At 38.5% G+C, this 25,667-nt stretch overlaps 1 protein-coding gene across 4 annotated transcripts in view; it reads left to right on the forward strand.

Moving 5' to 3' along the window:
* The first annotated feature begins 449 nt into the window (after window positions 1-449).
* The window catches only part of RC3H1 (ring finger and CCCH-type domains 1), a 91,420-nt gene continuing 66,202 nt past the window's right edge, over window positions 450-25,667 (forward strand). The window contains exon 1 of one of the 4 annotated variants that reach the window (XM_082612060.1): window positions 450-526. The gene's annotated coding sequence lies outside the window, so the exon portion shown is untranslated. Of the gene's footprint in view, window positions 693-25,667 lie in introns of all 4 variants that reach the window. The other 3 variants (XM_082612061.1, XM_082612059.1, XM_082612062.1) reach the window with 3 other exon arrangements.

Genomic DNA, 25,667 nt, shown 5'->3' on the forward strand with positions numbered 1-25,667 from the left:
AATGAGTAGGGCAAAGCTGGTGTGATCAAGAACCAGGATAAAACGGGATAAGAACAAATTCTTCTGGGGTGGAGGAGGAGAGATGTGAAAAAGAAGCAAGAGCAGAGGGACGAGGCTAAGAGAAAGCCAAGGGGGAGAGGTAAGCGCGGGATTGGATGGAAACGTCAGAAATTTTCCAATTCACCATCTGGCCACTTGCCCGCTGGGCGCCGAGGCGCTGGTGGACCAGTTCTTCAGCTCAGGGGGTGGTGCGCTCCAGGTCCAGGCGGTAAGCGACACCACCCTGCCTCCCAGGCGTTGGTGGTCGCTGACTCAGAGCTTTGCTCCCGCGCCCGCTCCGCCCGTCTTCTTGCCCCGCCCCCGGAAGGAGGGGCCTCATTCTGGTCTCCGCCCCAGTCTCTGGGGCGGGCCGGAGCCCGAGGAAGAGGAAGGGGACGAGGACAACGAGCGACGGGGCGGAGGAGGAGGAGGAATAGGAGGCCGACCAACAAGATGGCTCCTGCTGCAGGAGCAGCCTCAGCAGCAGGTGGGAGGCCGGAGGCGGCGCTGGCGGTGGCAGCGGCGGCCTTGGTCCGGCGGCCTGGGACACAGTCAGAGTCGACGGTGGCATTGGCGGCGGCGGTGGCTGCCGCGGCGGTGGCGACGGCCGCGGGGACTCGGAGCTGAGAGGAGCTGCTGCTCGGACCAGCGCGGTGAGCGAGCGGCAGGCGGCGGCGGCGGCGGCGGCGGCGGCAGCGGCAGCGGCGTGGGGAGCCGGGCGGCTGCGGCCAGGCCTCCGTCGGGAACAATAGGCAGCCGCGGCGGGGCAGGGGCTGTCCTCGGCCGCCCTCGGCTCCTCGGCCGTAGCGTCCGCCCGCCCGGCCTCAGGCCCCGCCGGCGGCCGAGGGGCTTGTCAGTGCCCGGCGTCCTTTAGGCCTCGGGCCTCCGCGTGCCGCCTGGAGGGCCTGCCGGGGTGGGTAGGCTGTGGGGAGGTGCAGACGCCGCCCTGGTCGAGGGGAGGGCGAGGGAGGCTTCGGCCAGAGGGAGGGGGCCACAGGGCTGCCCAGCCCCGCTGTTCGTCCGAGGACCTTGGCGGGAGCAGAGTGCGCTCGGGAAATGCTTTTTGGACCCCCAGTCTGGGGGGGTGGGGGAAGTGAGGGCGTCTGTAAACAGGCGCCGCCTGCACCTCAAGGCTGCTCCCTCCCCTTCCCCCTTAAGCACTCCCGTTCCTCGGCCAAGTGGGTTTTACGATGTCTGTTTCCCTGGAGCTACTGCAGATCGAGTCCGATAGTCTTTTTTTCTTCCTGGCGGCGCTAGGGAGGTTATGTTTGCAGGTGTTTTTCAAAAAAATTTAAGTGCAGCAACACCAACAATTCTGCCTGGCAAAATGTGATTATCAAGGGGTGGAGAGAGATAGAGGGCTGAAGGATGTTCCTCTTTAAACAGTTCTAGGCATCAGTTCTCTCTAAACATCAGTTTTGCCCACGTCCCAGTGAGAGTGGAACTAGGGCTCTTTTGGAACAGTAGATAATGTAACTCTTGACATCCCAGAATAGTCCCTGAAACTGGAGACAAAGCCGCTTGCTGGCAACGCGAAGACAAATTGTAATGTTTGAATAGAACTTTTTTCTTCAGAGGAACCGTTGTGAATTATTAATGTGCCGCATAAGAAACAATGTTAACTAGCATAAAATGGACCTAATGAAGCATTTTTTCAGGAGACAAAAGAGCTTCGTCTCCAGGCTAGAACTTCTTGTCCTTTTTTATAATTTTCAAAAACTAGGAACAACTGTTCTGTATTGAATGTTTAGGCTGAAAAAGAGACAGCTCCTCATTATAGTTGCTCTGCATAGTTATTTCTGAAACTTCAACAGTTAACTGTTTCTCCTAAACTTAATTTCTCAAGACATCTACCATGTACCTTTCCAAGTGAAGGGGGAAATTATCCAAGTTATTTCTATGTCCGTTTCTATACGTATGGAGAATTTATATTAAAATTGTTTGGATGTCTCCAAAAGACTGCTTTCCACTGTTTAATATTAAATTGCGTGGTCCATCTAGTTTAAAAGGACCTGTGCTGGGCAGAGAAAATGCCAGTTAATATCTTTCACCCATTTTTAAGGTGAATTTCTAATTAGAATTGTGTGTATCTGTTGTAATTCAGCATTTTAAGGTTATATGAAGTTTAATGAGAGGCACTGGGCCTTGGTTCTTCCACAGAAGTTGACAGTAAGTAGACTAGAAATTGAATAAACGTGGAGGTTGGACTGTTTTATTGTTGCTTAGGATTGAAGTATAATGGATGAATATGAATGACTTTCATTTTAAGCCTAGTATAAATAATGTGGATGTTTTGACTTTTTAGGTAGTGGGGAAAGAACAACTTTCACATGGCTTCTACTGATGTGAATTTTCTGGGAATAAATTTCAAAAGGGACTTTTTTTTAAGTGTTCAAAGTCGTGATTTAATCAATGATTTTTTTTTTGCTGAATTTTGTTAGTTGGTACAGAATGCAAGTAAACTATCTCATAATGATACTTAATCTGTGACTCTAAACCTATTAGAATAATTGTAGTAACGTATGAATTTGTAAATTGTAAGTGGTCAGTGTGCTTTGTTGTGAAAACAAATCTTATGTTGTGTCAAGGACTAATTTGCCTCATCATTTTCCTAAAAACAAAGATTTTTTTTTTTTTTGCGTTACGCGGGCCTCTCAGTGTTGTGGCCTCTCCCCTTGCAGAGCGCAGGCTCCGGACGCACAGGCTCAGCGGCCATGGCTGACGGGCCCAGCCGCTCCGCGGCATGTGGGATCCTCCCGGACCGGGGCACGAACCCGTGTCCCCTGTATCGGCAGGCGGACTCTCAACCACTGCGCCACCAGGGAAGCCCCCCAAAACAAAGATTTTTAAGTGTTAAGGTTTTGTGTTTGAAATTAGATGCTGACCCAGCAGTCATTGAGTCTGGGTCCCAATTTATGCTTGATATTGAATTCTGTTTTTATTTGTGTCAGACTGTTTTAAGATGTGATCCCTCAATTGTTATGTCTTCAATATCAGTGTTTATTCCAAATATGTCAGTTCAGATTTTCTCAAGTAATATCTAAGAATTTCCTTCCAAGAAGTTTTGGGACCATAGCTTAAAAATTAGATTTGTATTTTCTCGGTAATATTAAAAGTTGGGCTTCCCTGGTGGCGCAGTGGTTGAGAGTCCGCCTGCCGATGCAGGGGACACGAGTTCGTGCCCTGGTCCGGGAAGATCCCACATGCCGCGGAGCAGCTGGGCCCGTGAGCCATGGCTGCTGAGCCTGCGCGTCCGGAGTCTGTGCTCCGCCACGGGAGAGGCCACAACAGTGAGAGGCCCACGTACAGCAAAAAAAAAAAAAAAAAAAAAAGTTAATATATGGTTGTTTCGTTTGGAGAAATTTGAAAGGATTTTTTTTTTGTACATAAAAAGTTTAAAATAACAATTTTTCAAAGCACATTTGTTAAATGAGTAAATGAGTAAAAATATTCTCATTTATTCGTCCTAATTAGTCTGTAATATAGGAAGAATCTGAGGCTTAGGAGAAGCTAAGTAGCTATAACTAGCAAAAAGGCCGCTTAATTAATAGGCAAAAAAGCTTACTCAAACCGAAGTCTTGTGACACAAATTAGATGCTTTACTATTGCTACTGCTGCCATATGTCCCAAGGTTAAACTTTGAAGCATCTCCTGTATTGACGGATTCCTTTTTTTTTTTTTTTTTTTTTAAATTATTTATTTATTTATTTATGGCTGTGTTGGGTCTTCGTTTCTGCGCGAGGGCTTTCTCTAGTTGTGGCAAGTGGGGGCCACTCTTCATCGCGGTGCGCAGGCCTCTCACTATCGTGGCTTCTCTTGTTGCGGAGCACAGGCTCCAGACGCGCAGGCTCAGTAATTGTGGCTCACGGGGCTAATTGCTCCGCGGCATGTGGGCTCTTCCCAGACCAGGGCTCGAACCCGTGTCCTCTGCATTGGCAGGCAGATTCTCAACCACTGCGCCACCAGGGAAGCCCCTCCTTTTTTTTTTAAACCATGAACTGTGTTCTGTAATACTGTGCTTGCCTTCAGCTCTAATATCTTTTCTATTATCATTATTTGTGCACTGCCATATTATTCACTTATAAGTTTGAGACCGTATTTACTCGTGTGAATTAACAAAAGAAGCACTTATATTTGCTTTTAGCAGATCTGAACGCCGTAAATGTAGAAACTCATACGGTTTACATAGGACAGATTTGTGGTATTGCTGTAATTGTTTCATGGCTTTAATCTGTTATATAAGCAGTTAACTAAGTTGTACCTTTGAAATAAATACTTATGAAAGTTTTATTTTTTTATTTTATTTTTAAAATAAATTTATTTATTTATTTTTGGCTGCGTTTGGTCTTCATTGCTGTACGCAGCCTTTCTCTAGTTGCGGCGAGCGGGGGCTACTCTTCGTTGCAGTGCGTGGGCTTCTCATTGCGGTGGCTTCTCTTGTTGTGGAGCATGGGCTCCAGTAGTTGTGGCATGCGGGCTCAGTAGTTGTGGCTCGCAAGCTCTAGAGCGCAGGCTCAGTAGTTGTGGCGCATGGGCTTAGTTGCTCCACGACATGTGGGATCTTCCTGGACCAGGGCTCGAACCCTCGTCCCCTACATTGGCAAGCAGATTTTTAACCACTGTGCCACCAGGGAAGTCCCTTAGGGAAGTTTTAAAATGACTTTAGTAACATTCGGTAGTGTTAAAGTCAGGTCAGCTAACATTTGGAATTCTTCATTTATAATTTTTTAAAGCCATAGACCATTTAGAATTATGCAGTGTTTTTTATCTCCAGATATTAGAGCTTGAAATGGAGTTTGGTGGAGTCTAATCAGTCCACTCTTACATAGATCTTGCCAATGGTTGGCACCCACTAAAGTGAAGAATAAACTGATAAGTGATCCTTGTTTGGTGGACACTTCGGAGCAGGATGTTCCTTGGCAGGGTATACTGACCTGGTTTAGCTTTGGCTATGTCTATGCTCAGGAGTTGAGGTATTCTTTGGGATTGGATTCAAGTGGATTTAAATTCTCAGACTGACCTGCATCAGAACAGTCACAGATTTCAAAATCAGCCTGTTCATTAGGATCTTCTTTAATCCTGGAGTCTAGACTGGATTTGGACTAGCCTTGGAGGTTATAGCATAATATTAATTTTTTCAGCCATTTATATAAAGGAATTTTTCTTACTCCAAAGTTTTTTAATGTTGATTCTGTACATTTTCTCTTTTTTTAAATATTTATTTATTTATTTATTTATTTTTATTTGGTTGCACCAGGTCTTAGTTGTGGCATGAGAACTCTTAGTTGCGGCATGCATGTGGGATCTAGTTCCCTGAGCAGGGATCAAACCCTGGCCCCCTGCATTGGGAGCATGGAGTCTTAACCACTGCACCACCAGGGAAGTCCCGATTCTATACATTTTCAAGTGTGAAGTATACTTAATCTGAAGTGATGTTGCGCTACATCCCCAAGACAATTAGCTTTAGCATATTTACTTATATCCATTATTGGTCAGATTTGTGTCTGTTTACTTCTTATATTCTTATTTATTCTTTATGTAATGTTAGACATTTCTTATCAGTTCACAATATTTTCTTGATTGAGGTTTGAGAAAAGAATTCTAATAAAAAATTTGAGTTCATCTTACATGCACAGTTGAACTGACTCAAATTATGTTCTGCCCTAGAGGAATAAATGTTTTAAGGTTCATTCATATTTATTTGAGATTGTTTATAAATGTATGTTTGATGTTTATCAAGCATTTCAGCACTGATATCAGTACACACCCATTACTGTTCATTTAGGGTAATAATTTAGTTTTTTTTTCTAAATATCTAAATATTTTTTTTCTAAATATCTCCAAGATCTAAATAGCATTTGAATGCGGTAGCAATGTTTTTGAAGAACAGTTCTACAGTGGTCTATATATCTTAACATAAATTTTTTTTTAAATGGAGGTTTAAATCGCATAACAAAATTACAACATACGTTTAAGGTTCTTCCATGTCTCTTGTGACTTGATAGCTCATTTCTTTTTATTGCTAAATAGTACTCTGTTGTATGGATAAATTTAAGTTTTAATTAATTAAAATCAAAATTTTAAATTCCTCAGTTGTATAAGCCACATTTCAGGGGCTCAATAGCCACATGTGGCTACTGGCTACCATATTGGAAAATGCAGATATAGCACATTGCCGTCATCTCAGGAAGTTCTATTGAAGAATGCTGATATAAACCAAAGTCCGGTTCTCCATTTATATTCACTCTCACAGAGAACTTACCATTTGCATGGCTTCAATTTGTCCTAAGCCTACCTTTTCAATGTTTTTGCTTGTGCTGCCAGCAATCCTAAACTTGACATAATTTAAAATCCTTTACTCTCCCCAAAGAATCAGCCTTTCCAGATGCTGTCTATTATAATATGGTTTCTTATCAGGGCATCATCTTTTACTCCACTCTTCTTGTCCCTAAACTCTGGAGTCATCTTTTTCTTTCTTATTTTTTCTCTAAACCTTTTGAATATTTATCAGAGATAAACAGGTCTCAGAGCTAATAACTGGCAGAGTTGAGATTAGAATCTAGAACTCCTTTTTCTCGTTCTCTCTTGGGATCTCCACTAGTTGGGGTTGCTTTTACAATTAATTTTAAAGTTGCGGTCACTTTTGAAGAGATTATTGGGGACTGTTTGATTATGTACTATGTAATTTAAAATACTATAAATCAAAACTATAGAGGCTATAGCTATAGATTTAATAAATACTAATGTACTCATTCTTTAAAAAATTAGAACTTGAAATGAAGAAGTTTATCTTATTTCTTATCTTAAATAAGAAAATTATCTTTCTCTATAATTCAGTTATTATGGAAAAATATTTTTTCTTCTGTGTGTGACCCACTTTACATAATAAAAATTAATTACCTGTACTAATATGAATTGCCTGGTAAGGGTGAATAGAATTTAACTGAACATTGTTGCCATCCAAAATTCTCTATTGGTACTGATTTACATTTGTACTCTATTCAAATACTTTGTAAAATCCAATTTGGTTACCACATGAATTTGTACCTTCTTGGGCTTCTCACTGCTGTGGCCCCTCCCGTTGCGGAGCACAGGCTCAGGGCCATGGCTTACGGGCCTAGCCGCTCCGCGGCACGTGGGATCTTCGCGGACCGGGGCACAAACCCGTGTCCCCTGCATCGGCAGGCGGACTCTCAACCACTGCGCCACCAGGGAAGCCCTCTTGTACCTTCTTAAACATTATTTAAATTATCATGTTAAAGTTTCCAGAGTTCTTTTGCCTTTTTTGGGGGGTAAGCTTTACCTCTACTTTTGCTGAAAATAGCTATACTGTGTAAGGTCTTCATTTGATCTTCTCTGTATACTGGTTATGCTTGCTCAAAAGTTCATTTTTGTGGAGACATTCTGTTAAAGAGTAGTAGTCTTCCATGTTTAAGTACTGTATTTAAAAAAAAAAAAAAAGCCTGAATTTTAAACTTCATTTTGAAATGCTTTCCCTATAATTACTGCTCTTAAAACCCATGTTTTATATGTCAGCTTTTACATTAATTACTGTTTTGATTAAAACTGTCACTCTTTGCTCAAATCTGTCCTCTCTTTAAATTAAAAACTTTTTTAAAACATAAGGCTCTCCATATATTTAGAAAAGTTGAGTTATGAGTTATCTGAGTCAATTTTTTCAGAAATGTCATTTTATTATGTAGGTTTGCAGTTGACAAAATCTCCTCATAAGGGCACAAAATATATTTTCTTTCTACTGCGTTAGAAAAAATGAGGGCAGGAGAGAGAGAGGGTTTTTTGAAATAAGAAAATCCTTAGAATAGAAAATGTAATATTTAAAACTCTTTAAAAGCATGTAAGAGTAACTTAGAATATCACAAAGCTTAGAACAGATAATGTCATGAAAGCATCTTTGAATATTGAAGTTGTAGTACCTATTCCCGTATTGATTGACGTGCAGTATTTAATTCATTGTTCTCAGAGTGTTAAAACTTTAAGCGTCTTAAGTGTATCATGACAAAATGGTGAGGGACAGAGAGGAAAGAATGGGTGGGGAGCAAAATCCTGTCAATAGAATCTCCATTTTTGAGAGAGATTTCAGGTTCACTTGTTGATTTTTTTTTTTTTAAGTATTCTTTTTTCGTTTTTAAAAGACTTGGTTGGTTGGTTGGTTGATTTGTTTGTTTTAGAGCAGTCTTAGGTTACAGTAAAATTGAGAAGAAGGTACAAAAATTTACTGCATACTCAGCTGCCTCCACACATGCATAGCCACCCTTATCAACATCCACTGCCAGAGTGGTACGTTAATTACAATTGATAAATGTACATTGATGCTTAAAGTCCATAGTTTATATTAGGGTTCACTCTCGGTGTTATACATTCTTTGGATTTGCACAAATGTGTAATGACAGGTATCCATTATTATAGTACCATACAGAATATTTTCATTGGTTTAAAAATCCTCTTTGCTCTGCGTATTCATCCTTCCTCACCCCAGCTTCTAGCATCCACTGATCTTTTTATTGTCTCCATAGTTTTGCCTTTTCCAAAGTGTCCTATAGTTGGAATCATACAATATGCATTTAAGTTTCTTCCATGTCTTTTTGTGACTTGATAGCTCATTTCTTTTTTAGTACTGAATAATATTCCATTGTCTGGTTGTACCACAGTTGTACCACTGGTGGACATCTTGGTTGGTTGCTTCCAAGTTTTACAATTACGAATAAAGCTGCTATAAATATCCATGTGCAGGTTTTTGTGTAGATACAAGTTTTCAGCTCCTTTGAGTAAATATCAAGGAGAGTGATTGCTGGATCGTATGGTAAGAGTATGTTTAGTTTTGTAAGACAATGTCAAACTATTTTTCAAAGTGGTTGCCCAATTTTGCATTCCTATCTGCAATGAATGAGAGTTCCTGTTGGCGCCACATCTTGGTCAACATTTGGTGTTGTCCATGTTCCAAATTTTGGCCATTCTAATAGTGTGTAGTGGTATCACATTGTTTTAATTTGCATGTCCCTGATAACATGATGTAGAGCATCTTTTTATATGTTTATGTGGAATATATATTGTATAGTTGGACTCATGCAATATGTAGCCTTTTCAGATTAGTTTCTTTATCCTTATCTTTTTAATCTGTCACTTCACTTCTAGCTTTACCTCACTTATAGGTAGTTTTAAGAATGTGGTTAATTTTGGAGGCATACTATCTTCTAAAGATTAAGTACCAGCATTAAAAAAATTGAACTCATCTTGTGATGATAGATTCAGCTCTCTTACCTTTTATATGAATTGTCCAACACTATCTTTAGAAATATGAAACTTGCCACAATCAAGTAGTGATATTTTTCAGTCATTTAACAATTGTTGAGCAAATACATGCCATACAACAGCATACAACAGTATGGACTTCCTCTTATAGAAAGAGTTTAGAATGTATTGGGAACATCAGAGGGGCAACCTAATATACACTGGGCTATAAAAAGATTTCTTGAAAGAGCTTCCTGAGTTGAATGCGACTTAAAGGATGAATAGGGGTTTAACATCCCAGATTTAGGGGAATACATGAGCCAAACAAGACCTAGAGTGAAAAAGAATATGTTGTATACAGAGAAACCTTCATACTTTTGTTGCTAGAGTATAAAACATGAGGCAGATGGTGATGAAAAATAAAGCTGGAGAAGTAGGTGGGGGCCACATCCCAGGAATCTTGTATGGCATGTTCAAGCACTTGGGATTGATTCTGCTAAGGCAACATCTAAGAGGTTTTTTTAAATTTTATTTATTTATTTATTTACTTACTTACTTACTTACTTACTTACTTACTTACTTATGGCTGCGTTGGATCTTCATTGCCACACATGGGCTTTCTCTAGTTGTGGCGAGCACGGGCTACTCTGTTGCGGTGCATAGGCCTCTCATTGCGGTGGCTTCTCTTGTTGCGGAGCACGGGCTCTAGGTGTGTGGGCTTCAGTAGTTGTGGCACGTGAGCTCAGTGGTTGTGGCTTGCAGACTCTAGAGTGCAGCCTCAGTAGTTTAGTGCACGGGCTTAGTTGCTCCACGGCATTTGGGATCTTCCCAGACCAAGGCTCGAACCTGTGTCCCCTGCATTGGCAGGTGGATTCTTAACCACTGCACCACCAGGGAAGTCCCTAAGGGTCTTTGTTGATGTTGTTTGTTTTTTAACTTGAGATACAAAGTACATGCACTAAAGGGCAATAATCATAGTGGTAAATCTCGATTACTTTTTACATATATACACTTGTGTAGCCACCACCCAGATCAAGATATGCAGTGTTTCTAACACCCAAGAATTCTTTCTACTCTTTCCCAGACAGTACACTCTCTACTGCCTCCCAACTTTCCTAAGAGTTAATTCTGACTTCTAGCACTGTAGTCTATTTTGCCTCTTCTTAAATGAAATCATGCATCATGTCTTCTTTATGCTTCCTCTATAAATTAAATTCTACAGTAGGTGCTATTTTGTATCTGGCTTTGTTCATTGTAATATTTGTGAAATGTGTCCATGTTATATGTAACAGTGGATCAATTGTTTTATTTTTATCATTGCTGTATAGTATTCCATTGTATGAACTTATCACAGTTTATCCATTTTGTTGATGGACATTTGGGTTGTTTACAGTTTATTTTTGGCTTTTTATGAATAAAGCTGTTATGAACATTACTGCATATGATTTTTGGTGGACATACTTAGTCATTCCTCTCATATAAATACCTAGCAGTGCAATTTGTGGGTCATTTAGTAGACTTTGGTTTAGCCTAAGGAGATACTCCCAGTTTTCCAAAGTGAATGTACCAATTCACACTGCTGTCAGCATTGTATGAGAATTTCGTATGCTCATATCATCTTTCATACTTGGTATGGTCAGTAAAATTTTTTTTAGCCATTCTGGTAGGCATGTAGTAGATTCCCATTGTCATCGTAATTTAAATTTCCCTTGTGAGTAATGACGCCTTATGACTCTTAAATAAACATATTATACACTTATTGGCCATTTTGATACCCTCTTTTGCGAAAGAGGATCTTTCAAGTCTATTGTCCTTTTTAAAAAAATTTATTTATTTTATTTTAATTTTATTTTTGGCTGCGTTGGGTCTTCGTTGCTGTGTGCAGGCTTTCTCTAGTTGCAGTGGGTAGAGGCTACTCTTCTTTGCGGTATGCGGGCTTCTCATCGTGGTGGCTCCTCTTGTTGTGGAGCACGAGCTCTAGGCACGTGGACTTCAGTAGTTGTGGCGCATGGGCTCAGTAGTTGTGACTTATGGGCTTAGTTGCTCCATGGCATGTGGGATCTTTCCGGACCAGGGCTCGAACTCATGTCCCCTGCATCGGCAGGTGGATTCTTAACCACTGCGCCACCAGAGAAGCCCTATTGTCCTTTTTTTTTATTGAGTTTTTTGTCATAGAAGAAAACCATAAGCAAATGACCAGCAGCTGTGAGGACTGTGGATAAAGGCAAGAACAAAGCTAGAGACAGAGATCAGTTAAAAGGTTACTGTGTCATCCAGGTGAGAGAGACTGTATGCTGTATGAGAGCAGGGACTTTGTTTCATTCAGGGCTACATCTTTAGATCCTAAGACACTGTCTGGCACATGGTAGGTGTTCAGTAAGTAATTTTTGAATGAATGAACACAAACTTCAATCAGGGAAGTAGAGATGGAAAGGAAGATATAGATTTAAGAGATAATAGAAAATTTTAATAGAGGTAGATGAGGACAGAATCTAGGATGATTACCAGATTACCAGGTGTGTACATTGAGTGTCAAGTTGTATAGTGATGTAACTAAAGAAACGAAGGCTACAGAAGGAATTACAAGTTTAAAAAAATAGGGACAAGTTAATTACCATGTGACCTTGCACATATTACCTGAAGTTTGTGCTCAGTTTCTTCAACTCTAAAATTAAGATATAATGATATGTAATATCTAATAATAGGGTCATTGTGAGGACTGAGATAATGCATGCAAAATTTAGAATAGTGCCTGGCATATAAAATATACTCAAAAAAGATTAGAGATAGAAACAGTCGAAAATCCCTGTCTTCATGGAGCTTACATTTTAGTAGTGGTGGGTCCACACTGTAACAAAATAACTAAAATAAAGCATATTGGATGGTGAGAAGTATTGTGGAGAAAAATTAATCAGGAAAGAGATGGGAAGCACAGATTGTGGTGGTAGTGTGATTAGGGTTGAGAGATCAATTTTAAATAAGGTGATCAAGTAAGGCCTTCCCTAAGGGAATTCACATAGTAATATGTGTAGGGAAATGGGAAAAAGGTTCAGGGTTAGGAGAAGAGAGGGACAAATTGTTCATAATTTAAGATAAGAAAGCAGGGCTCCCTATTTTACCAAAGAATAGAGTGTAATAATAGTAGATTTATTTGTTTATTGTGCAAACCCACAGCAGTTAGGCTTGTCCCATTCTTTTATCCTCTCTTCCCTGTAATACACTACATAAACCTAAGGACGAATTTATACCCTAAAAGATCTTCATTACATATGTTGGAGGAAGTGTTTTATGTTTAATTCTGACATAGTCACAACAAATCAGTGGGTTCTCTAGCAGTAGCTGCTACTTGGGAACAGCAGAATATCTTCTTACAATTTATATAACTGTTTCAAACCACTTGATATGTGTAAATGACATACATTATAACTATAGGCTTCTGTGTTTGGACTCCATGTAGCAATTCGTTCATTCTTTTAAAATCAAAATGAAATATTGTCTGGGATGACAGTCTAGAAATAGTTCTAAAATGGAAAATGAATCTTTTTTTTTCTTTTTAAGCATTATTTTTCAAGTATGCGCAATTGAAAATCATTGGAAATAGTTGGAATTCTTTCAGGCATATTCCATAAAAATAAACAGTGATAAAAAAATGTCCTTAAGCCTTGGCCAGTAGATTATGGGGACAGTTTAATAATACTAACATTATTGTTATTTTACTATTATTAAATATGTTAGATTATATCTTTAACACAAAAATTCCCTAGGTCATAGTATACACTACATATCACCCAACCATTGCAAAAGAAGTATGCTGCATATGCAGCTTGCCTATTCTGAATAATCTGCATGTTTTCTCTTTGCTGTCCAGTTCTAGAATCAGTCAGAGCCCTATGGTATCTACCAAGTGCCACAAGGAAGTCTAGGACACAAGCTCCCTCAGAAAAAAAAAACAGAAACAAGTAAAAGTAAAGCAGTAGGGGCTATTAGTGTGACACATGTGCTGCTTTGTTTTCTTGAGTAAAGAGGGAATTCTTTGTTCCCAGTTTTTGTTATTGATACTTGTTTTTTTTCTTCCAGTTCAGCACCAGAAATCTGCTACATTCCAAATCCAAATGTCATCACTACTCCAAAATGGAGTTCATGAAGGGTAGCTTTCTAACTGTGGTAGATTTAACTGGAGTGTTTTGTAACAGCTTAGTAATGTAAATGTAGAACAATCTAACAAATATGTTGAGTGAAAGAAGCCAAAATACAAAACACACACTGATGATTCATTACATAGAATTTTAAAACAGGTAAAAGTAATCTATAGCATTAGAAGTTAGGATAGTAGTGGCCTTTGAGGAAGAAAAAAGAGATAATGATTGGGAGGGATGGTGAGGGGGCTTTCTGGGGTGCTGGTAATGTTCTGTATCTTGGGTATACAAGCATGCTCACTTTGCTTACTATGTTCATTGAGCTGAACACTCTTGATCTGTATACTTTTTAGGTGTGTATGTTATATTTCAATACATTAAGTATCTTAAAATATTTATAAGATTAAGATTAATTTTGTGTTTTAGTCCCCTGATTATTTCTCAGTGAAATATTCTGATAAAGTATTCTTTGTGATTCTCTTCAAAAGAAATAATAGAAGTTGCTGTAACCTGGTTTAAAAAAAAAAAAACCTAGTAGGCTTAAATAGTTCCAGTATTCCTGTACTAAATCTACTTAATTTAAAACTAATCATGCTCAGATTAAACCTAAAACAGGCACCATTTAGTTTAATTTAGACATATTTATTTATGGTTGACTAATAACATAATTATTAAGAAGTGTAAAAAATTACAGGTGCTGGGACTTTCCTGGTGGCGCAGTGGTTAAGAATCCGCCTGCCAATGCAGGGGACACGGATTCAAGCCCAGGCCTGGGAAGATCCCACATGCCGCAGAGCAACTAAGCCCATGTGCCACAACTACTGAGCCCGCATGCTGCAACTACTGAAGCCTACGTCCCTAGGGCCTGTGCTCCGCAACAAGAGAAGCCACCGCAATGAGAAGCCCGCGCACCGCAACTAGAGAAAGCCCGTGGGCAGCAATGAAGACCCATGCAGCCAAAAATAAATAAATAAATTTATTTTAAAAAATTACAGCTGCTGGGCTTCCCTGGTGGCGCAGTGGTTGAGAGTCCGCCTGCCGATGCAGGGGACACGGGTTCGTGCCCTGGTCCGGGAGGATCCCACATGCCGCGGAGTGTCTGGGCCCGTGAGCCATGGCTGCTGAGCCTGCACATCTGGAGCCTGTGCTCCGCAGCGGGAGAGGCCACAACAGTGAGGCCCGTGTACTGCAAAAAAAAAAAAAAAAAAAATTACAGCTGCTGAAAGTTGGAAGACAGTGGGAAAAGTACAGGATTTGGAGTTGGACAAGTGTAGGTTCAAATTATGACTAGATCACTAAATTATCCAAGTAACTGTTTTCAGTTTTCTTTCCTTCCTTCATTGATAAAGTAGAGGAGAGGGGCCTCCCTGGTGGCGCGGTGGTTGAGAGTCCGCCTGCCGATGCAGGGGATACGGGTTCGTGCCCCGGTCTGGGAGGATCCCATATGCCGCGGAGCGGCTGGGCCCGTGAGCCATGGCCGCTGGGCCTGCGCATCCGGAGCCTGTGCTCCGCAACGGGAGAGGCCACAACAGTGAGAGGCCCGCGTACCGCAAAAAGAAAAAAAAAAAAAAGTAGAGGAGATATTTCAGAAGATTGTTGGAGGATTAAATGAGATGATTTGTAAGTGCTTAGCACTCAAATCCCACTCCCCCTTCCCACAGTTTTGGGATAGAGGGGGAAAGATTTGAGGAGTATATAAAGAAGTTGTAGGTAGGTGTAAACAATTATAACTTGCTGAAGATGACTAAGGTGATGCTGGTAAGGAAGGTTAAGTCTTTATATTGTAACCAGTAAAGACTAACAACTTGGGAGTACTTGAATCACTTTCAATATTAAGAGTTAATAGTGCTGCCCTGGCATGTTGACATGGAGGACTGTTATCCAGTCCTCCATAACAATATAAATTGTTATGACAATTTATATTCGGTTAGAATGTAATACGAAGTTCAGATAGATTTAAATTGAGCCTAAGTAGTACGTTTGTTTGTTTGTTTTTTGTGGTACGCAGGCCTCTCACTGTTGTGGCCTCTCCTGTTGCGGAGCACAGGCTCCGGATGCGCAGGCTCAGCGGCCATGGCTCACGGGCCCAGCTGCTCAGTGGCATGTGGGATCCTCCCAGACCGGGGCACGAACCTGTGTTCCCTGCATCCTCAGGAGGACTCTCAACCACTGTGCCACCAGGGAAGCCCAGTAGTACGTATTTTTAAGTCTAAAGGATTTGTTACCCATGCTGTGCTTTGAAAATGTTACCGTTTTGGTACACTTGAATGCTCTTCCTTGTAGTTACTTATAATTTATGCTGCAAGAATAAGGAGCTAAATTTAGGCATGTTGTGTTTGTGAAGGTACTTAAATATATTAGTAAGTTTTAGGCCTTAAAAAAAGAGGATAGATTCATTCTATGAAAAATTTGTAATTCAACTGAGGGAACCTTTCACATTCCAGTGTCAGTATTACATTCAGTATTACTCTTTTCTCAAAAGGCTATGATGAAATTTATAAATGTAAAATTGTGTCTTGATTATATAAACAATCAGATATCTATTATTGAGTAACAAACCACCCCAAAACTTAGTGGCTTAAAACAACAACTATTTTATTTGCTTACAATTCTGAGTTAGTGCGTGGGACTAAGTTAGCCACAGGTGGTTCTGCTGCTGGCCTCCACGGAGGTCACTCATGCAGCTTCAGTCATCTGGCAGCTAAAATTGGGGCTGATTGTTCTAGGGGTCTGAGCTGGGACAATTTTTCTCTGTTCTGTTGGTCTCAGCTCAGGTCTAGCTCAAGCCTTCTCACATAGTGGCACCATGTTCCAAGAGTGGAAGTTGCAAGGTTTCTTGAGGCCTATGCTGTGGAGCTCTCCAAACATCACTAATGCTATATTCAACTACAGTATTCAAAATAAGTCAAGGCCACCCAGATTCGAAGCGTGGGGGAAAAGATTCTATCTCTTGATAGAAAGAGCAGCAAAGTCAAATTACAAAGGGGCATAGCTACAGGGATGGGAGGAATTGTGGCCATCTTTGCAGACTACCACAACAAATGATTAAGAAACCTAAAGAGAAAGTCTTATAATAGTAAAGTTAGACAAACCTGGGTTGGAATCTCAACTCTACCCCTTACTGGCTGTGAGACCTTAAGAACATTGCTTAACTTTTCTGGGCCCTGATTTTCTCAAGGGTGTGATAATATTTTGCAAGGTTATTATGAGTATTAAAAGATAATGCAAAAAAAAAAGATAATGCACTTTAAGTTTTTAGAATGTTTTGACCCATAGTAAATTCTATTGTTATTTTAGAACTTGCCATTCGTTTAAATCTCCATTTGCTTGTATTGCTCACTTATTACCTGAACCTGTGATCATCTCCTTCAAAGATAGGAATGCCAGCATAGCTTGCTACTAATAAGTGATGTCCCAGAGGCCCTCTGAAAGATAACGAAAATTGAGAGTTTTTTCCTCTGTTTGCCAGCTTTGGTATATTAAGACTCATTTGCTCATATTAGAAGTTGTCTGCTTAAAATATAAAACAAAAACCTAGGTTTTATATTTGGGTACATAAGCCTTGAGTTATCTCCCCACCTCCCTCTTCCAAAGTGGAAATGTGTGTGTTCATTGTAAAAAGGAACTGTCAAGATTTTTAAAAATTGCATTTACACCTCATAAACTAATTAATATTAAACTGTTTGGGATATAAGAATACTTGGGTTTTTAAGCTTTTAATGTCTTTTGTTTATAAGTTTCTGTTTTGTAGTGTTTAGGGAAGAAATCATCTAAAATTGGCATCACTTGCTAATAATATTAAATTCAGAGTTTATATTTTGGCCACAGAGAATTTGTCATCATGTTGCTGATGTTAGATACCTTTTTTCCCCAGTGCTTAAGGTGGAAAGTAAGATTACTGATTTGAGACTTTCTTCTTTTTTAATATAGACAGTTAAAGCTATAAATATCCATCTAAACCTTGCTTTAGTTGCATCCCATGAGTTTTGGTATGGTGTGTCTTCATTTTTTCATTCATTTCAAAAGATTTTCTGATTTCCCTTTTGATTTCTTCTTTGACTTACTGGTTATTTAGCAGTATGTTGTTTAATTTCCCTGTATTTGTGAGTTAAAGTTTTTTTCTGTTTGTAATTTCATTTCATTGTATGCAGAGACTATAATGTTTATGATTTCAATCCTTTTAAATTTATTGAGACTTGTTTTATGGTCTAGCATATGGTCTATCTTGGAGAATGTTCTGTAAGCACTTGAAAAGAATTCTGCTGTTGTTGTACTGAGCGTTCTGTGGATGTCTTTTAAGTCTAGTTGGTTTATAGTGTTATCCTTGTGTTATATATTCTTGTTTATCCGTGCATGTTACTTTTGGAAAGGCCCTAGGTTCCTTCCCTAGCAGCTTTCTGTTAGCCCAGTTGACTTTCTATTGGCAAAAACATAAATATTCCAGCTTGATAGGTTTGCTAATGTATATTGTCTGGCTTCTTCTGTATTAAAACCATAGAGAAAATAGCAAGAGAGGAAGAAAACCCAAGACATTCTCTGATTTTAAGGAGCTTACAGTCTAGCAAGTAGTGGCTTTCTCTGTTGAGGATACCTTTAACATGGATACCACATAAGAAATTGTCACAGTAATCCAGGTAAGAGATGTAGGCAGCCTAACGTAAGGATTTAGGAATGGATGGGAAGGTTTCAAGAAACATTAAAGAAATAAAATGAATGGGACATGATGACTGATTAGTTGAGGAGAGGAGCAGGTTTGAGGAAAAGTGAATAGTGAAGGATGAGTCCCTATGCTTCTGTCAACAGGAATGATTTAGAATCAACAGAATGATTCTGTCACTCAATCATTAACATAGGGAACAAAAGGTTTTGTAAGGTTGAGATGGTTTGAGACCCCAGTTGGACATGGATGACTAGTAGCCATCTGGTTATGTGACCCTGGCACTCAGAAGAGAGGCTTGAACTTTTGGAAGTCATCAGCATCTAGTTGGTAGTCGAAAGCTGAAAATAGTTGAAGTCACTGAGGGAAATTTTGTAGAGAAGAGAATTGAGGAAGGAATTCTGAAGAGCCACATATATTCCAAGGATGGGCAGAGAAGGAGAAGCCTTCAACAGGGACATGTAAGGAGTGGCCTGTTAATTAGTGGAATACCTGGACAGTGCCGTTATAGAAGTGCCGTTATAGAAGCCCCAGAGGGACAGCATTTGCAGGAGTAACTGGTCAGCATTATTAAATGCTGTATAGAAAGAAAGGAGATAAGGACTGAGATGTGACTGTTGTATTTCATAAGAAGGTTGTTGATATACTTGTTAAGAATAGTTTCAAAATCGTGGTTGGAATAAAGTGACAGTTTGCGAACTGAAAGGTGTGGGAGAAGAGAATAGAGACTAGAAGAAGACAGGAACAGGGACAGGGCTTGAGTGACTTTTTTTTTTTTTTTTTTTGATTAAATATGACAGGGTGGAGATAGAAATGTGGTGTGTTTTTGGTTTTGTTTTTAGTTTTGGGTTTTTTATAGCTCCTCTGCAGAAAGATTTAAGCATGCTGGTGAGGAAAGAACTAGTAAATTGGGATACATTGAAGAAACAGAATATTAGTGCTGTCCCTTAAAACAGCAGTCCCCAACCTTTTTGGCACCAGGGACCAGTTTCGTGGAAGACAGTTTTTCCACAAACTGGGTGGGGGGGGTGGGTTTGGGATGGTTCAAGCACATTACATTTACTGTGCACTTTATTTCTATTATCATTATATTGTAATATATAATGAAATAATTTTACAACTCACCATAATGCAGAATCAGTGGGAGCCCCGAGCTTGTTTTCACTTGCCACTCACTGATAGTTTTTTTTTTTTTTTTAATTTATTTATTTTTATTTTTTGGCTGCGTTGGGTCTTCGATGTTGCATGTGGGCTTTCTCTAGTTGCAGCAAGCGGGGGCCACTCTTCATTGTGGTGTGCGGGCTTCTCATTGTGGTGGCTTCTCTTGTTGTGGAGCACAGGCCCTAGAGTGCCTGGGCTTCAATAGTTGTGGCACTTGGGCTTAGTAGTTGTGGCTCACAGGCTCTAGAGTGCAGGATCAGTAGTTGTGGCACACTGGCTTACTTGTTCCGTGGGATGTGGGATCTTCCTGGACCAGGGCTCAAACCCATGTCCCCTGCATTGGCAGGCAGATTCTTAACCACTGCGCCACCAGGGAAGTCCCTGATAGGGTTTTTGATATGAATCTGAAAGCAATTGATTTATTATGGTCTCTGTACAGTCAGACCTCTCTGCTAATGATAATCTGTATTTGCAGTCGCTCCCCGGCGCTAGCATCACCATCTCAACTCCACCTCAGATCATAAGGCATTAGATTCTCATAAGGAGGGTGCAATCTAGATCCCTCGCATGCGCAGTTCACGGTAGGGTTTGTGCTCCTATGCGAATCTAATGTTGCCGCTGATCTGACGAGGTGGAGCTCAGGTGGTAATGCAAGCAATGGGGAGCGGCTGTAAATACAGATGAAGCTTCGCTGGCTTGCTTGCCGCTCACCTCCTGCTGTGCGGCCCAGGACCTCTGTCTTAAAATGTCTCAGTTTCACTGGATTTCTCAGGAGCTTTATAGATTAGTATTTAACAATCTAAAATACAAATTTATGAGACAAGTTAAATTTTCTTTTCATTGTGACCATTTTCCCCTACATTCAAGATTACTGAGGACTTGCCAATCAGACTTGTCACTGTGTTTCAAAATAACTTCTGGGGATAGGTGGAGCAAACTTCCTCTTTAAAAAGGAGCCGTTATTCTAGCAGGAGGATGGATTTCAAAACGTGACCTGAGAAACTATTTAAAGTCTTGTTAAAATATTTGGCCTAGCCTTCAGATTTTATTCATGTATCTTTTGTTTTGGGACTGAGTTATCTTTATGGTTTAGAAAAGAGCCTTAATTAAGCGGGCATTAGTTTTCTTTTTTTTTTTTAAGCTTATTTTCTTATTTTTCTTTTTTTTAGGATATTTAATTTTTAGAGTAAAATGAATTAATACATAGAAAGGGCTCAAAACAGTTCCTATGCATTGTTATTGGTGTTGGTTTTGTTATTGTTTTTTAGCAAGTGTTATTATTAAGAAGAGATCAATTTTCACCTAAAGAAAACAATTTTCAGACACTTGCATTTAATTTGAAAGCAGTTGACATGATAACAGATCAACTAAAATGCTTAGTGTATTCCAAAATATGTCTGATTTTGGTTATTAGTTCTCATTATGTCCTTGATGTTTGGACTGCCACTAAATGGTGAGGACATATTTACCTACAGTGTATGTAATATTCAGCAGAATATTAATGCAAAAACTGAAAAAATAACCTTTTGATGTTTTGCTATAACGGGTCACTTTCCCTGCTTACTGCCTCACAGTTCCTTTGAAGATGATGCTTTTGAGTCTGGCCTTTTCATTCTACTACCTCTTTAATAACTCTGATGTCCTATTCAGTGGAGTACGTTTTACACACAGTGTAGAACTTTGCTATGTAGAAGAGAAACCTGGAGCTTCAAACTATGTACACAAAGTTAGAAACTGTCCTTCACTTGCAGTGTTTCAACTTCAGATCAGGCATTTTCTCTGTGAATGGTTTTATTCTTCCTTACTGTTTCTTCTTCTAAATTTGGTGTTAGGTTGGAGGTAGACGTGTTTCTTTTTGTCCCTCTGAACCCTAGGAAGGTAAGCCACCTAAATTAGCCCTTTGTAGCTTTCTCAACCCTTCTTTATCAAGTTCTATTTTCCAGGTGTTTCCTCCTCTAAATCAGAAGCCCTTCTCTTTATACCTGTCCCAAGTATTTGTCAATATTTGTACTGACATTAGCGTATTAAGTTATTTATATCTAGGATGATGTGTACAATATAGGGTTACAATTCAATCCGTTTATTTTGGGAAGAAGTATTTTTACAATCAAAATTGAGTTTTCACAGGGTATTATTGCTGGAAAAACCTTGAACCTCCAAAAATCACACACTGTTTCATCTGTAAATTAATTAATACTCTGCAGAGAATTATAACACTGAGTAGTGTTATAATAAGCCTTCATTTATTTTTATTCTTTTTGTTTTTATTTTCTGCTTTTAGCTTTATTTTTCAAGATAGTTAAAATTTTTCTCTTCTCTGATATTTCCCTGCTTGTTGGTTGCTATGGAAATGTCCCAGAGAAATGGCAAATTAAGTTAAGGCCAAAAATAATAGTTAAACTCATCTCATGGGGTAGGATGACGTCAAAGGAGATCCAAGATTTTCTTCTTAGAGACAATAAGGTTTTGTTTGTTTGATGTAATATCTTACTCAGGGCAACTTACACTTTAAATTCACATAAGAACTGAGTTTTAGTCTCAGCTCAAAGATTTATTAGCTTTGGGCAAGTTATTTAATGCTGCTGAAGCTCCAAATGGGTATAAAATTGGTATAAAAATGCCTCAGAGGAGTGACTAGGCCAGAGTAGATATTTTATGAATTTCAATTTTCGTATTTCTTCCTCTAAATCAGAGACACATAAAATGAACCTTAATAGAGGAGATGGTAATAACTTTTTAACAATTTTTAAAATGTCAGTTTGTAACGTTTAAATGAAATCTTCAAAGCAGTATAATTTAGCTATTTAGTAGGGTTATTGCTGTGCTCATAGAACAATCTGAAAGGTGCCTTTATATTTTTAAATTATTACATTAAAAATTTGAAAACTAAGAGTTTATTAAAAGCCTTTAATGACTATTTAACAGTTTTATTAAAGTATAATTTACATATTGTAAAATTTACTTATTTTAAGTGCACCATTCAATGAGTTTTAGAAAATTTGCAGAATTGTGCAACCATCCACACAATTCAATTTTAGAACATTTCCATCACCCCTAAAAGCTCCCTTGCCTTAATGAGTATTAACTTTCACCTGTAAGTGGCACAAATTACAGAATTTAAAAGTACCAGCTTGTGAGTCAGGCTGGACTGAGTTTGAATCATAGTCCTGCCACTTACTAGCTTTATGTCTTTGGGTAATTCTCTGTATTTTGGATTCTTTATCTTTAAAATGGAGATAATAATTATATTACAGTATTGCGGTGAACATTTACTTAATTAGATACAGTATATAGAGCACTAAAAGTGCTGACACCTAGTTGGTGCTTAACAAATACTGGTTACGGGTGGTGATTTGTATTGTGGTTTAGATTTGTGGTAGACATTTAAATGAGAGAAGCACCTGAAAACACCTAGCATAAGGCCTGACACATGATTTACTTTCAGAAACCCAAGCTCTGTTATGCATCGTGTCATCATAATTTTGTCTGTAGTAGCTCTTTGGGAATTGGTTTAATCACGCTTAAACCTTAAGGCTCACGACATGTAGTTGTTTGTTATTTTGCAGAGGCATGGATTTGAATTGAGTAACTACAAGGCAGCTACAAGACTTAGAGTTTGATGTCTGCAAACTAGTCACTTAGCTGGTGGAATGAGTCACTGGTCTTACTGTTTACTGTTCGTCGAAATAATTTTCTTACTCTGATAAGATCTTATTTCTTTGTAAAAAAGAAATAAGCTCTGAAAAAAGTCCAATGATGATATTGATGATTAATTTTATTAACGTAAAAGTATAGATTTTTCTTTTTGAGTTTTAATCAGAACTTAGAAGTTGGGATGACTTAGTTAAATGTCAAATGTCAGATACTGTATTGTAGCTCCTATCAATGACATGAAGAAGGCAAATAAAACAACCTTTTAAATGCTGTCTACGCACCCACCTAGTGGTGTAAAAATGTGTATTTTATTGGGAAAGTTACATTTTTTAAATTTGGGCTTTCTTCAAGGTTGGACTGATTGCTATTTAATTTGTGTGTATTCTGAATTATCTATTCTGAATTATCAACAGTAAGATCACTAATTGTTGCCATTTACATAGGAGAGTAGGCCTTATGGTAAACTGATGGGCAAGTTAACCATTGCTCTCAACACTGAGCAGCAGAGTCACTCCTGGATTTTTTAAGAGATAAAGAGGATTCATCATTCATGGTCTGTTTCTGATTAGGAAGGTTCCAGTAGAATTATTCCTAATGAGCTAGATTTGGGCTGACCCCTAACACATAACTATTTATCTGCAGACTTTGAGCACATGTGCATTAATTAATAGAATTTTTTTTTTCTGACAAAACCTTGCTCTGAAGAAGTTTAAAGAATCTGAATGTTGGTATTTAGTAATTTTATCTCATATGTTTACTCTTGACTGAAAGAATGTTTGTTTATTACATCCACAAAGCCATATGTCCTGTGTGGTTTAGATATGTTTTGTGGTTGAACAACTGTCTTTGAGAAGCTTGGAGAATGTTTGGAAAGATGACTTTGGAGAAAGATGTTTAAAGAATGAGGAAGTGGAAATTCTTCTTAGACCTAATAACTACAATTGATGACACTTTGTAGTCTTTAAAAAATCTTTGGCTTATGACTTTGATGATTGAAATAGAAGCATCAAAGAGCGACCTACTGTTCTTAACCATCAACTTTCCTAGGCAATCAAACTTTTAAAATACTATTTTCCCCTTAGTCTCTCAAACCTATCTTTATGGTCAAACGAATGCTTATATTTTTAGTGACGATATGGGTGCTGATTCTGAATGTTAACTCTATGAAGTTTGTTATATATCTCTAAGAACTATTTTACTGGAAAATTTAAGAGGTTAGAACTCTATACTTCATTTTACTAGGTTAATACAGATGGAAATGATACATAAAAGTAATAAATTATACTAGTTCTTTGAAACAAATTCTAGAAAAGTTATTAAAAGGGTTTTTAGTGAATTTTAAAAAGAAATAAGTTTTGATGATTTGGCTATCCAAATTTGTAAAAGGTCAATTTTATAAGGAAGAAATGTTTTGAATAGCCTTATAGTAATTTATCTTAGAGCCTAAATTGTGTTCTAAATGTGCCCTTACCTTCTCTTGTTTTCATTCTTTCAAATTTTTTGCACTTATATAAGTAATTCGTGATTATGTACATTTTCTAAGTTGCCCAACTGTGTAACTGCTGTTAAGTTTGTTAGGTATCTTTCCAGACCTTTTTCTTCTATCCATTTATATTCATTAATACCAAGACTAATACGTAGGATTTTTTTCCCCAACACAAATAACATCGTATTTATTGGTCGGAAAGTTTTGCTTTTACTTAACGTTTCTACATGCTTAACTAATTCTCTTTTTAATTATTCCATATGTTTTCATAGTATAGGCATACCCTGTGTTAGAAACAGTGAAGTGGGTCATCTCCTGCCTCTTCAGTGCCTTCACATTACTCTTCACATTATTACCAAATACCATACTATGAGTTAAAAGATCTTGTAGTTTTTGGTTCCTTCTAATTCTTTAGTCTCATCTCATGTCTTTCTCTTTTGCTCTCTGTTTATTTTTTGTTTTGTTTTGTTTCTGGCTTCCCTGTTGCTTTTGTTTTTTTCAAGCTCCCCAATTGTATTATATTCTGTCTAGTCTCAGAACCTGTGGTTATGCTTTTCCTTTACCTAAAATCTACATACACATATTACGTATTATTCTTTCCATAAGTTTTATTCAGCCTTAGTCTTCAAATCTTAACATAAATATCACTTCTGCAGGGAAGCAATGCCCTACACACAACCTCACCCCCGTTTGGTTAGATTATCTCAGTTATATGTGCTTATATCTCCCTGTCCCTTACCTGCATATCATTTACCATAACTTGCAGTCATGTTATTTAGTTGTATCATTATTGTTTGTGTAGCTAATGAAGGAAATAATGTTAGCCCCATGCAGACTTGGAATGATTTGCTCACTATTTTTTATCTCCAATACTGGGCATGTAATAAAGACCAATAAAAATTTTTTTGCAAGTAGCTAATGTTTAATTTTTACTGGGAATGGAAAAAAGGTTTCTGGGTATAATTTCTCAGAAAAACTGGTTTAATGAAGAAAGAGAAGAGTTGTAAATAGTAGCATTAAAATATTTTTTTCCACTTCATATATATTTGTAAATCAACCAATTTGGATAAAGAAACTAAAAGGAAAGTATAATGGCTTATCTGTGGAGGTTGGGTGGGAATGAGGACTAGAGAGGTGGGAGACAGCCCTGGGAGGGAGATATTTCACTGTAATTATTAAAATTCTTTTTGACCCACGTGATCATATATTACTTAACTTTTTTTTAAGAGTCTGATGAGATTGTGGTGTAAATACAGAGAAAATATATGTTCTTATAAATTATTGC

Source organism: Mesoplodon mirus, assembly GCF_964341445.2.
Source record: "Mesoplodon mirus genome assembly, chromosome: 3".
NCBI classification, from domain to species: Eukaryota; Metazoa; Chordata; class Mammalia; order Artiodactyla; family Ziphiidae; genus Mesoplodon; species Mesoplodon mirus.